General features: G+C 32.6%; 1 pseudogene; it reads left to right on the top strand.

Moving 5' to 3' along the window:
* Window positions 1-5,943: 5,943 nt before the first annotated feature.
* On the top strand, window positions 5,944-7,998 carry LOC107900178 (jasmonoyl--L-amino acid synthetase JAR6-like; annotated as a pseudogene).
* The last annotated feature ends 3,421 nt before the right edge of the window (window positions 7,999-11,419 follow it).

Consider the following 11,419-nt stretch of genomic DNA (forward strand, 5'->3'; position numbering starts at 1 on the left):
TATTGATGTATGTTTTTTATGTGAATGCCTTAGTTGTGAATTGGTATTTTAAGTACCAAATGGTTGAAATTGAGAAGTGGCAGACATATTAAGTTTTAGGTACAATGTCTCATATATATGTTTGACCATTTAGGTAAATGTTGGAGACAAATTTTGGCATGTTATAAATGGTCTATTGAGGTACCTATGAGTATCACGATTTTGTATGATATTATAACATGTTATAAACTTCATATTGGTTGGTTTTGGATGCCTATTTATGACATGATTGTATGTACATTGTTGAGCTTAGGTTGGTACCAATTTGGGTGAGAAATATGGCTTGGAAAATGACCTATTTTTGTCCATACGGGCGTGTGTCTCAGCTGTGTGTGAACACGGCTAGGTGACATGAACGTGTGTCCCTTGATACTTCTATAGAAAGTAAGCTAGTAGCTTCACACGGCCTAGCACACGGGTGTGTGGCTTGACCATGTGGCACAAGTCAATATACCCTTCAGTTTTCACACAGCCTAGCACACATTCTGGCACACGGGCATGTGAGGCCATTTTGAAGGGTACATGTGTGGTCTATCCATGTGACCCAAGCCAGTGAGTTACACAAGTACGGGTACGGGCTGGGACACGACTGTGTGTCCACATTTCGAATGCCCACACGGCCTGAGACACGGGAGCATGTCCCCTGCACATTGAAAGATTTCAAAGTTTTCCTAAAAATTCCTTGAGCACTCAATTTAGTCTCAAACCATCTTAATTCCTATTTTGGGCCTCAATGGTTCGTATTAGGGACTATATGAATGAATTTGAATGGTTTTTGTTTTGTATGAGGAATGAATATGAAATGCATGATTGTTTGAATAATAAATTTGGTAATGTTTCGTAACCCTATTTCGGCGTCGAATATGGGTTAGGGGTGTTACACTTTAAGCTCCTAAAAGCGGCCACACTCCCACTAACATAAGTAGGCTCCATCAAGAGTGTTCTCGTAATTATAACACTCTAACATATTTATGTTATGGGTCTATTAAGAGTATACTACTCATCTTTCCCTTATCATTACGGGTACCTAGCACTTTAATCTTAGGATGAATTTATTTATAGTGCTAGCAATCACATACTAATCATGTACTTTGTCTCATTGAACTCAAGACTTGACGTTATATCAAGTGCTGATTTCGATCATAGGTGACTCTAATTAATGGACTTGAGTCCTATCCCTTTTGAGGCCTTGTTGACTACATCTCTAGCAAGACTTTTTGTCAAAGGATTTGCCAAATTTTCACTTGACTTCACATAATTAATAGTGATCACTCCATCAAAGATTAATTGTCGGACATTGCTATGTCTTAATCTGATGTGAGACTTTCCATTATATACTTGGCTATATACCTTTGCTAGAGTAGCCTCACTATCACAACGAATAGAAATGGTGAAATTGGTTTAGGCCATAGAGGTATATCATAAAACAAATTTCTTAACCATTCTGCTTCTTTAGATGTAGCAGCTAATGCTATAAATTTGGCTATCATGGTAGAATCAATAATACATGTTTGTTTATTGGAATCCCAAGAAATGACTCCTCCACTAAGAATAAAGATCCATCCACTGGTAGAAGCATGATCTTCTAAACTTGTAATCCAACTAGCATCCGAATACCCCTCTAAAATTGAAGGATATCCATTATAGCACAACCCATAGTTAATAGTTTTCTTAAGTACTTGGATTACTTGTGTACTTACTCACTTTCTCAACAACATATGCAATATCTGGTCTTCTACAAGTCATTAAGTACATAAGACAACCAATTAGACTTGCATATTTCAATTGATCAATTTTCCTACCAACATTAGATGAGGATCCATGGTGTAGATGCTAGTATACAATTGAAAATATCAAACTTTTTAAGCACCCTTTCAATGTAATGTGATTGTGCTAAAGTTATAGTGCTTCCCTATCGGGTTATTTTAATCCCAAGAATAACATCTGCTACACCTAATCCTTCATACCAAAGTTGTTTGACAAGAATTTCTTTGTGTTTTCTATTTGTTCCAAATCTGTGCCAAGTATGAGCATGTCATCTATATATAAGCAAATTATGAAACATTTTCTATTTTCAAATTTGCTATATATGCACTTATTAGATTCATTTATTTTATAACCATTAGATAAAACAACCTTGTCAAACTTTTGGTGTCATTGTTTTGGGGCTTGTTTAAGCCCATATAAAGATTTAACAAGCTTACATACTTTATGCTCCTGTCTTGGAACAACAAATCCTTCTAGTTGTTCCATGTACACTTGCCTCTTCTAATTTATCATTTAAAAATGTAGTTTTAACATTCATTTGGTGAACAACCAAATTATACATTGAGGTAAGTGATATTAATAGTCTAATCGTAGTGATTCTTGCTATTGGAGCATAGGTATCAAAGTAATCAATACCTTGTTTTTGTGTAAAACATTTCGCTACCAACCTTATTTAAATTTATCAATGGTTTCATCGACCTTCATTTTCTTTTTGAAGATCCATTTACAACCTATTAGTTTGGAACCTGGTCAGATTGGGTAAATTAGATAGGTTAGCAAAGCCTGTACTATGAAAGTTTGTATAGTTGACTCGTTCATTGGGCTTACAAATGTAGGTTGTCAAACTAAATTGTGTAAAAAAATCATCGGTCTCCTTATTTTATTTATCTTGATGTTGAATTTCACATTACAACTACCAGACAAATTTTAGGTTACAACACCGGTTGTATTTGACGACTAAAAGAGACTATTTACCAGACTTAATCAACCTTTCAAGATATATTCTATTTTTTAAAACTTAATCAACCTTCCAAGATATATTCTAATTTTTAGTGCAACCATGAACTGTAATGTTTTATTTAGGATATAATTATAAAATGCATTATTTATGATTTTATTTTTAATTATGCTTATAACTCCTTGATGGGTGTCAAATCCACCAAAAGAAAAACTTTTACGCTTAAAACTAAAATTAAATTTGTAGTTATAGAAATAGGGTGGACCCCACAAAAATTAGACGGATCAATTTTATGATTTCTCACAACCAAGATTTGTGTCAACCTATGAAATTAATGAAAAAAAGTTTAAAGTATAACAAAATTAAATAAATAAAATCTAAATGACAATTAAACAAAAAGTAAATAGTAAATAATGAACTAAAGAGATTAAACCAAATTAATTAAAACCCTAGTCACTGGTATAACATTAGTTTTTATTTTGAAATTGATCACAGATTATGGATGTCTTTTCACTCGATGAAAAGCAAACTACAGTGATCATGGAACAACCTCTAACCACTAATCCTTCCTTAATTATAAATTAACTGTAGGAATATCTTGACAATTAACTCTTGTCAAACAAAGCAGCTTCTATGATTTAATTTTTTGACAGCTTAGTGAACGAGAAGAATCTGATTCAAAAAAACGATCTCAATTCTACGAACCATTTAAATTAGACCGCTTGATCTTATGGCGTCATCTAACTGCAAATCCAATTGAACCACGTCAATTTGTTCTTCGATACAATAAATCAACAATTACGAATCAATTTTTTTTTACCATATATTATTCCAAATATCAAACAAGAGGCGTTTCTCGAAACGATACCAAAAGTAATAATAAGAAAATATATATATATATTGAAATTGGAGAAAAAGCAAATACCAAAGTACAAAAGATCGAAGTGCACTTTTAAGTCTTACAACCTAAACACCGAAATTTTATCTACCTTTAACTAGATTGAAATTCAGCTACTTATAATTAAACAATGATGAAAGAAAATTGCTCAAAGGAAATTCTAAATAAAAGAAAAGAAAACTATGGCAGCTCCACCCCCAAAATATATAACAATAAATCTAATATCCTCCTTAACAAAAGTCTGTGACCTCCCTCCCAAAAATAAAGACAATGTTGACATATAAAGAGCCAAGCAAGAAGCATTGACTTGCTCTCCTTAATAAATTCAACCCTAATTGATCTCTTAAAAGAGATCTTTTCAATTAAAAATAATTTTAAAACCTAATAATCTTGTCACATTTTAATACATTAGATAATTATTGTACCTATATAGAAAATGATTAATAAAATATTAAAATTAGTAGACCTCATGTCCAAAATTAATTAGAGTAAACTGTAAAAAAATACATCAATTCCGCTCTATATTTTAGTTTTTTAATTTATTCAAAAACTTTACGGGTGACACGGGTGTGTGGCTAGGCCGTGTGACACACTGTGACTATGTGGAACATGCAGAGTTAAGCTTTAGGGGTGACACGAGCATGTGGGGGTCCTAAGCCGTGTGAGAATCGAACATCCTAGGGTTTTCGGGGAGACATGGTCGTGTATGGGGGTCGTATGGTCCACATGGATAACTCATATGCCCGTGTGGCGCTATCCTAGGCTCGGTTTTGTTTTGATTCACTTGCAAAAATACGCACACCTATCACCAGGGTCTTGAACAACGTCCCTTTCGTTCAAATCTGGTCTAAAATACCTAAATCGAGTCCTTCAAATGACATTTATGCAAGAATTAAATATTATTTTCAAGGTTTGTCAAGATTTGCGAAATATGTGACAAGATTTCGATTAAATCCATTAATCGAACTTAAATATTAAGGCTGGAGATTTATACAGTGAAATTACGGAAACAAATCATAGGATTAAGGTTCACTTACCGTTTCTTAGCAAGAACAAGGGCGTTATTGACAGTAATCACCAAAACAATAAAAAACGGTTAAATAAGAAAAAGGTTCAATCCGAAAGGCAAGAAGAGAATTCTCAGCAATGGAGTAAAGATGTGATGCAAAAGAATAGGAGAAGAGGAGAAAAATAAGATGATAAAGAAAGGGATTGAGAGAAAATTCTAATTGTATTGGGAAAGGAATTAAAATTTTAGGGTAATTAGGAAAACAATGATTAAATACCTAGGGTTTTTAAAATTTTAGGGGCTGCCGAATTTACATTGGAAATAGGAAAGGGTGGCGTGATTCAAACTTGGTGTGTATAGGGAGAGTGGATACTTAACCAATTGGGCGGCTGCCCATACTTAACATATTTTTACACTAATTAATACATATTCTAGTATGGTTTTGATCATAGGTTGCTAAAAAAGAAAAAGAAAAGAAAATGGGAGGAATGTGATTTGAACCTTTGATTTCTTAATAATTTATTTCATCTAAACCTATATATTTTGGGGGTGTTACATCAAGGGTTAGGTTTTATTGAGAATAGGGGCTTTTGTTGTTTTTTTTATTATCATAAATGTGTTGATTCATATATGACTAGTTGTGATTGTTTAGAGTTTGCAAAGAATGTGTTTGTAAAATGTCAGAAAGAAATATTCGTGTGGAAAAGTTGATGATGTAAAGAAAGTGTTTGATAAAATGATGGAAAGAGATGGAGTAGGGGAGCAAATGCAAAAAGAGAATGAGAAACCAAATTGACTTACTATTGTTGTGTTTTGTTGGCATGCTAGCAATCGGGACTGTTAGAATTTTGAAGATGGGATCATTCGTACATTAGAAACATCATAAGATAGAGCTTAACCAATTGATGAAATTTATTCATATTTTTGGGCAAAGATTGTAGTTTATTTTTCTTTTCTTGGTATGTATACACGTTGGATGATTTTTCCAGCTACATTTGGGCTTATCTTGCAATTGATTGATTTTGGGTAAGCCTCACCATTTCTCTTTCTTCTTGGAAGTTATAATTATCTTACCAGTTGTTGAATTTCTTATCTTTGGTTTTAATTTAATTTCTAGTGTGTAATGATTTATCCAGATCATTAAAATTACTAGTATTCCTTGCTTTCTTCATAAGCATAGTATTGTGGGCTGTGTTATTTTTCCAATTCTGGAAACGTAAAAACTCTGCGCTTTCATCCAGATGGCATCTTAAGTTTTTAGTCAGCACAAGCCAAAGATACAAATTATCTGGGATGGAGTGGAACTCACTGTAGCCTTCCCCAGAACTTGTAAAAAAAATTAGGAATTGATAAAACAAAAGAGAAAAAAGAATTGCAAAGATATGAATGGTTTGGTTATTTCAAACGATTCAAAAATGATTTTATCATTATTTTAAGTATCATTTGCCTCCAATTGCCATTTGAGTTGGTTTATGCTCAACTCTATGAGGTCCTCAAGTCTGATGTGGTGAAGTTCGAATTAACTGTGGTTTGTCTTCTTGTAATTTAGTATTTCAGAAAAAATAGGGGAAAGATATCATCTAACTCATTAAGCATGAAAACAATGACAATACTAAATATCAACATATTGTTTGCGCCTGTAACTGTAGAGAATTGGCAAATTTGGGGTTTGTTTTTTACCCGATCATGTCATGTGTACTTGTTATCATTAGTAGCCTCGGATACTGATTGAGTACAATCAACTTGAGCATAGGGAGTTTATCTCTATATCACCCATGTTTTCTTTCTATGTGCCTTATATGATATGCTCTTTGGCTCATGCTCTTTTATCTTTTTGCTAATTTTTCAGTGTCGGCATCTGATTCTCTTTATGGCAGGGCAAAGCATGTCCAAGCTCCATCTCGCTTGTACTTGGTTGCATAAAAAGGGAAAAAACTAGTTTAAAACTTGTTTTGAGATCTTGATAGTAATTTGCTTCTTTTTTCATGCTTTCCAATCAGTTTCTTCAATGGGAAGTTGGATAGTGACCATTTCATTGCCTTCTCTTATTTTTAGTCACAGTTTCAACGATTTTGGAAAAGATGGAAATTCTAGATGTTGAAAAGGTTATAGCAGATTTCGAAGTAATGACCAAAGATGTTGAGAATGTTCAAAGAGAGACTTTAAAGATGATTTTGGAAGAAAATAGATGCGTCGAGTATTTGCAGAATATGGTCCTCAATGGCAGAATTGACCCCGAAAGCTTCAGGGCTTGTGTTCCTCTCGTCACTCACAAGGACTTGGAACCTTATATTTAATGAGTTGCTGATGGTGCCTTTTCCCCGATTCTCACCGAAAAAATAGATAACAACCATTTCTCTTAGCGCCCAAATTTATGCCTTTCAATGATGAATTGATGGAAACTAATTTATGAATATACCATTCTTCTTTTGCTTTCAAAAATAGAGAATTTCCTATTGAGAATGGTAAGGCTTTGCAGTTCATTTACAGTAGCAAGCAGAGTAAGAAAAAATGGGGTTTGTTTGCTGGAACTACAACCACCAATGTCTTTCGCCATTCGCACTTCAAAAAAGAGATGAAAGTAATGCAATCTGAGTGTTGCTTCCCTGATGATGTGATATTTGGTCCTGATTTTCACCAATATTTGTACTGTCATCTTTTATGTGGGCTAATTTTTCGTGGGAAAATTCAATTGGTTTCCTCTACTTTTGCACATAGCATTTTTCTTGAATTTTAAACTTTCGAACAAGCTCGAGAAGAGCTTTGTGATGATATAAGAGAAGGGGTCCTCACAAGTCGAATCAGTTCTCCTTCTGTTCAAATTGCTGAAAGCCAAATCCTGAATTGGCTTATTTGATTGAGAAGAAATGTTCAAGGTCAAGTAATTGGTATGGATTAATACCAGAGTTGTTCCCTAATGTTAAATACATTTATGGGATCATGACTAGGTCCAGGGAACTTTATCTGAAAAATTCAAGGCATTTATAAGTGTTGATTACGGTTCTTCTAAGGGGTGAATTGCAAAAATATCAATCCAAGTCTACCTCCTGAGTTAGCTACTTATGTTGCGCTTCCTAATATTGGGTATTTTGAGTTCATTCCTCTAAAAGAGAATGTTGACGAGCATATGCAAGAAAATGGTAATGTTTCTTTTCCATGGAACCAAAGCCAGTGGGTCTCACTAAAATTAAGGTTGGCGAAGAATATGAGGTTATCATCACAAGCTTTGCAAGTACCATAAATTTTTCACCTGGTGATTCAGATAATTTTTTTGCTTTATTTGTGTATAGCCATTTTAAAGATAGGTTAATTGTAGTTCAATTCTTCTCATTTCTATTCTTTTTGTTTTCGTAACTACTTGCATTGGTTTCAATAATTTTTTTAAACTCAGACATTTCTGATCTAGTTGGTTCAGACCAAGTCGCACCTTGTTCATATAATCATGAAGTAGTTGTATCAAACAATTAAAGGCTAATTTATTTAGCTTTTCGATATATCTTTCTCTACATGCACATGGTTCTTTATTGTTACTTGCCTCAAAACTAGGAAACTGAAGTTCTATTTTCAAGAAGACGCATGTGTGTTGTGCGATATTTCTTGTTGCTTCAAACTAGTTTTAAAGCTCGCTTATTTATAATCACAGCTTCACTTTATTAATTTACAATCATGAACACTTCATTAAGAGTTCATCGATTTACAATCTCAACTTCATTGAAACAGCTCGTTGATTTACGATCACAACTGTCATTTTTTAAAGCTCACTAATTTACGATCATGAACACTTCATTAAGAGTTCGTTGATTTACGATTGCAACTCCATTTAAACAGTTCACTGATTTATGATCACAACTTTCATTTTTCAAACCTCGTTGATTTACGATCACAGCTTCAGTTCATTAATTTACAATCATGACCACTTCATTAAGAGTTCACCGATTTACAATCGCAACTCCATTTAAATAGTTCACAGATTTACAATCAAAACTGTAATTTTTTAAAGCTCGTTGATTTACGATCACAACTTCAGTTCATTGATTTATAATCATAAATAATTCATTAAAAGTTCGTTGATTTAAGATCATGAACAATTCATTAAGAGTTCGTTGATTTATGATCACAACTCCATTCTCACAGTTCGTTGATTTATGATCATAACTTTCTGCTTACGAAATATTAAGAATCTCATGGTCTTTAAAATATTCACCAATAACCTTTTAACTTCTGTACTACACTGTCAGACAACAAAACTTACTCAGTAAAGTTTCGAGTTAAAACTTGTCGAAACCATTTTTTAATTTTTGAAAAAAAAAACAAAAATTTAGTTGTCGACTTTAAAAAAACAAAAATTGGGAGTCGCCACCAATCTTTTATTGAGGTGTGATTGGATCACCTAAAAAATAGTTTTGGTCTACGAGTTTTAAAAAAAGGGATTCGGGAGTTAGTTACGTACGAGGAAGGATTAGCACCCTCGTAACGCCCAAAAATTGGTAACAAATTGATTAATTAATGTCTTAAAGTCGAGAGTTAAAAAAAATACGATCCTTAATTAAATTAAATTATTTATTAAGACTTTCTCATTTTGAAAAAAAAGAAAAATATCACACCCAATGCATTAGGGCACAACATTTTATTCTCTTCAAGATGAGTTAGTCCAAAAAAACTCGTGTAATAAAATTTTAAAAAATATCTAATTGTTTAAAATTTATGAAGAAATCGCAGCCCAATACATTAGGGCACAATTTCCTAAAATCCCAAACATTCAATATTTCCTTTATTTTTTAAAAAAAATCCTTGTCTCGAGAAATCAACGTGTCACATCCAATACGATAGGACACAACATATTGAATTCCCGATGACAAGTTTTATTTTGTTTGATTAAAGAGCAATTCTCGATTGTTAGATTTAACGAAGAAAATCGAAACCCAATACGTTAGGGCTCAATCTTCTCGAAAATCCTAAATACGAGTATTATCTCCATTTTGAAAAATTCCATTTTTAAATTCGAGTAAAAAGATGACGTAATGTTATGTTGAATGTATGAATTGATGCCTCTTAAACAAATATCAATAATAAATACAACAATTGTATAGAAATAATATGAATAAATAAATAAATAAAAATAATGACATGCAAAATATCAAATAAATGAGCAAAATAATAATAATAAAATATAAAAACATAAATTGGGGTTTTTTACAATAATATTATAAAAAAATAAAAATTTACCAAAATATTATAACTTTTTTTTATTTACCAAAATATATAAAAAAATTTATTTACCAAAATATATAAAAAAAAAATCAGATCGATGTGACAATTAACTGGTCACGCCAATGGGATTGGCGGCACCAAAGGTGCCAAAACCATTGGCGGCACCAATGGTGCCAATGCCATTGGTGGCACCAATGGTGCCATACTAATTGGCGGCACCACTCGTATTATAAATACGACCTCTGTCCTGCTGAAGAGAGAAAAATCAAAAGAAAAAAAAGAAGAAGAAGAGTTGGCGCGGAAAAGAAGAGAAAAAGAGAGAAAAAGAGGAGAAAAAGGAGGTATTTTTTTAAATAATTGATTATATTGTTGTTATTATTTTGTATATTTTGTAATATTTTTTGTTTTAGTTTAGTTATTAAGATTAATAAAACTCAAAATAATAGTATTAGTTAGTATTATTATTATTATTATTATTGTTGTTGTTGTTGTTGTTGTTGTTGTTGTTGTTGTTGTTGTTGTTGTTGTTAGTATTAAGATGTTATTAATGTATTAAGATGTAACTTAGTAATATTATTGTTAGCAGAAAACTAGTATTATTATTATGGTTACTTATTATTTTTATTTACGATAATAAACTAGTTAGTAAAAAACTAGTATTATTATTATAGTTAGTTAGTTAGTTATTATTTTTAGTTAAATTAATAATTTTAGTGTGTATTATTTTGAGTATAAAATTATTAATATTATTTTGAGTATAAAATTAATAATTTTAGTGTGTATTATTTTGAGTATAAATTTTTTTTAAGTAATTCAGTTACCGTTCGAGATTTTTTATGAGATTTTGTTTTTTTTATTTGACAGATTAAATATTGAAGATGGATGCTGAGTTTCTTGTATGCGTTTATTTCGATGGAGTCATATTGACAACAAGTGTTGGATGTGTATTTGAATGTCGGCAACAAATAGCAATGAGATTTAATAGAAATGTATCGTTCGATGAAATGAAGGCAAGGATTAATGCAAAAATCCATAGACGTTGTGGGAGAAGTATATCAAAAATTTTCTACAAGTTTCCAGTTTCGACAAATCCAGTCAAATTCGTCGAAATGGAACTTGTAGACGACGAAGACGTGGAGATAATGGTCGATCTCTACTGTGGGAATGCGAGTGAGAAGAATACACCGATTCACTTATTTGCTGAGTTAGTCGGTATGGAGCAAAATGCATCTGATGAAGAAGACGGGGCTGAAGAATCGCGGATGGTGGCTCCAATATCATACGTTGATAGTGAATCAACTATGGGTGGGATCGGTATCGACCTGAATATTACAGCCGATGTTGACATGGTTGGTGGTGAAGAAGAAGGTGGTTGCGATAATTGGGATGAAGAGGTCGATAGTGACGTTGATCCCGATGTGGACGATATACCTGATGATATTGATGCTGAAGATGTCAACAACGATGAAGGCATTAACGCTTCTTCGGTCGGGAGCAGATGCGGCGTATTGTGATACACAATAATCCTGGGCCACAC

Source organism: Gossypium hirsutum, chromosome D06 (genome assembly GCF_007990345.1).
Source record: "Gossypium hirsutum isolate 1008001.06 chromosome D06, Gossypium_hirsutum_v2.1, whole genome shotgun sequence".
NCBI classification, from domain to species: Eukaryota; Viridiplantae; Streptophyta; class Magnoliopsida; order Malvales; family Malvaceae; genus Gossypium; species Gossypium hirsutum.